The sequence below is a fragment of the Phascolarctos cinereus genome, unplaced genomic scaffold (genome assembly GCF_003287225.1).
Source record: "Phascolarctos cinereus isolate Bilbo 61053 unplaced genomic scaffold, phaCin_HiC Scaffold_4;HRSCAF=312, whole genome shotgun sequence".
NCBI lineage: Eukaryota > Metazoa > Chordata > Mammalia > Diprotodontia > Phascolarctidae > Phascolarctos > Phascolarctos cinereus.
The window spans coordinates 594,724,613-594,728,248 of record NW_027555847.1 but is presented as its reverse complement, the minus strand read 5'-3'; the positions used below and the strand labels follow the sequence as shown (position 1 = coordinate 594,728,248).

The 3,636-nt window shown below is 34.4% G+C and overlaps 1 pseudogene; it reads left to right on the top strand.

Moving 5' to 3' along the window:
- The first annotated feature begins 1,308 nt into the window (after positions 1 to 1,308).
- Positions 1,309 to 3,418, top strand: LOC110196335 (large ribosomal subunit protein eL6 pseudogene; annotated as a pseudogene).
- The last annotated feature ends 218 nt before the right edge of the window (positions 3,419 to 3,636 follow it).

Genomic DNA, 3,636 nt, shown 5'->3' with positions numbered 1-3,636 from the left:
TGAAAATTATTGGCCAAAATTAGTAATGAATCTTTTTGTTACAATTTTTAAAAAATAAAACGGAAAGAGGAAAACTATAATTTAGTCCCAATTAGTATGAATAATCAATCCTGTGATGTGGTCATGTGTATTATAATTTGCACTATTTGAAGTTATAATAATGTAAAATATGGTTATAGATTCCAGACCAATGAAGTACGTAGGGCAGCCACTTCATGGGATTCATTATTTGCACCACTCAGGTACAGGCATATGTTGCTATATATAGATATATGACTGTATATACACAGGTATAGAGTACATACAGGCATATATGGTTATACACAACTAAAGGTGTATAGCAACATATCCAAAATTTTTTTATTTTGAAAAAGTAAAATTTATACCAAAGAAAATAATAGTTCAACTTTAAGAAATGAACATAATAATGTTTCAAACAAAAACAATAAAGACCATATAATTGGATGCTTCAAAAGCCTTTGACAAAATATAATAGTGACTCATGCTTAAAAAAATACCTACAAAGAAGAGACAGAGAATGGCCATTTTAAAATACTATTTTTAAAAAATATATATAAAATCAAAAGGTAATGACAGAAACACACCAGAAATATTTCCTTTTTTTTTGTGAGGGTAATTGGGGTTAAGTGACTTGCCCAGAGTCACACAGCTAATGAGTGTTGTGTGTCTGAGGCTGGATTTGAACTCAGGTGCTCCTGAATCCAGGGCTGGTACTCTATCCACTGAGCTACCTAGCTGTCCGTAGAAATTTTTTTCAATAAACAAATGTGTAAAACAAGGATAACCATTTTTACCACTCTTCGACATATTTCTAAAAAAGTTAATGATGTAATAAGAAAAGAGAAAAATTAAAGGCATAAACATTGGCAAAAAAGGAGATAAAGTTATACCTGTTTTCAGATGACATGATGGTTTGCTTAGAAAATCCAAAGCATTAGCAAAGAAACTAATTAAGACAATACATTCAATAAACTAACAGAATACAAAAGTAAATCCATAAAAATTATCTGCAAAAATTGTCCTTTCTACATAGCAATAACAAAATCTAGAAGGAAATATAAAATGAGAACTCCCATTCAAAACAACCACAAGTTACCTAAAATAAATGGAAAACAGCTTACCAGAACACATTTAAGATACGTAAAAATGCAGTTACAAATATTTTTGAAAGAAATAAAGGCTGGCTCTTTCCCTTCTCTCAAGATAGCGGACAAGCTCCCCCCCCAAAAAAAAAACAGAAACAAAAAAAAAAAGATCAGAAAGAAAAAAAAAGAAAAGAACAAAAAAGGAAGATGTGGCTAAAAAGGTGGTGAAAAAGCCTAGAAAGCATTGCAGTGGGATCCCAGTCCTGGAATGAAGGATCAGTTGATATTTGAGGTCTGCAATGTATTCCTGGTGAGCCATGTGCAAGTGGAACTGCACTGCACCAAAAACCTGGATTGAAAGGAGAAAGAAAGAGAAAGTGCCTTTTACTATCTCAAAGCCAGTTGGTGGTGATAAGAATGGAGGAACCCATACGGTAAAGATTCTCAAAATGCCTAGGTATTACCCTACTGAGGATGTGCCTAGAAACCTGCTAAGTCATGGCAAAAAGCCCTTTAGCCAGCATGTGAGGAGACTTCGAGCTAGCGTCACCCCAAGAACGGTTCTGATCGTGCTCATTGGCCACCACAGGGGCAAGCGAGTAGTTTTCCTGAAGCAGATGGCGAGTAGCTTGCAACTTGTGACAGGACTTCTGATCAGCAACTAAGCTCCTCTGAGAAGAACCCATATGAAATTTGTCATTGCCAGGGTTAACCTTTCGAGTGCAAAAATTCCGAATCATCTTATTGATGCTTACTTCAAGAAGAAGAGGTTCTGTAAACCTAGACGCCAAGAAAGAGAGACTTTTGACACAGAAAAAGAGAAATATGAGATTACAGGGCAGGGCAAGGCTGATCAGAAAACAGTGGACTCTCAGATCCTGTCCCAAATCAAGAAAATTCCTCAGCTCCTTGGCTACCTGCATTCTGTATTCTCTGTCCAACAGAGTTTATCCTAAGAACTGGTGTTTTAAATGCCTTGCAAAGAACTATTATTAAAATATTTGGAATAGCTTAAAAAAAAAGAAATAAAGTTTGGATTAATAATTAGAAAAGCATTCATGACTCACAATTGGGTTATGTCAATATAGCAAAAATGATATGATCTAAATTAGTAGACAGATTTAGTACTATACCAAAGTACATACACTGGGCTATTTTACATTTGTTGTTGTTCAGTCCTTTCCTAATCTTTGTGACCTCATCTGAGATTTTCTTGGCAATGATATTGGAGTGGTTTGCCATTTCCTTCTCCAGCTCATTTTATATACGAGGAAAGTGGAAGAAAACAGGATTAAGCTGAGTTGCCCAGGGTCACACAGCTTAGTCAGTGTCTGAGGTGAGATCTGAACTCAAGTCTTCCTGATTCTGGGGAGAGAAGGTGGGGGGGGGGTCTATCCACTGCTTCATTTAGCAGCCCCTGCCCTTTTACATAGAGTTAAATAAAATAATATTTATTTGAAGGAACATAAGGTCCAGAATCTCAAGGGAAATAACTTTTTTTTTTTGTGAGGCAATCAGGGTTAAGTGACTTGCCCAGGGTCACATAGCTAGTGAGTATCATGTGTCTGAGGCCAGATTTGAACTTACATCCTCCTGATTCCAGGATCAGCACTCTATCCACTGTGCTAACTAGCTGCCCTGGAAATAACTTCTTAAAGGAAGAACAAACAAGGAATAGCACTTCCAAACTTCAGCTTATAATTATAAACAAGCATCAATAATATCTAGTACTAAATAAAAAATAAAGAAGTAGATTTAGAAGAATAGAGTTAACAAGCAACTCAATTAAACTAAAAAAGCAATTGTTGAACATCTAATACATTCAAGGTGTCATGCTGTGTCTTTGGGATTCAAAGAAAAAAAGAGGAAAAAAATAGTCCGTACCCTCAAAGTGCTTACATTCAACTGGGAGAACTACAGCCTATACAGGTATAGTAAATATAAGATACTATTAGAACAACTGAATTTAAAAACACAACGTTGAATATAAAAAAATGAGGAAGAGTTCCATATTTGACAAGAATGAGTGGGAAAAATGGAAAGCAATTTGGCAGAAATTAGATTTAAACCATTACCTTACACTATCTATAAGAAAAAGCCCCAAATGCATACTTCCTTTCAATATCAAAAGTAACATTATTTTAAAAATTGGAGGAAAATTGATGGAAGAATTTTTCATAACTATGGCTAAGGGGAGATTCTTAGCCAAATGTGAGATAGAAAAGATAGATGAAAGATTTAAAAAATGAGATAATTTTGCATAATTTCCCCTTCAATCATTTTAGCCAATCTGATAGGTATAAAATGATATCTCAAGGTTGTTTTGATTTGCATTTCTCTAATCAATAATGATTAAAACTTTTTTTTATATGACTATAGATTGTTTTGATTTCTTCATTGGAAAACTGCCTGTTCATATCCTTTGACCATTTATCAACTGCGGAATGAGTCCTATTTTTATAAATTGTACAAAGTTCTTTATATATTTGAGATATGAGACCTTTATCTGAGACACTGTGTATCAAATTCC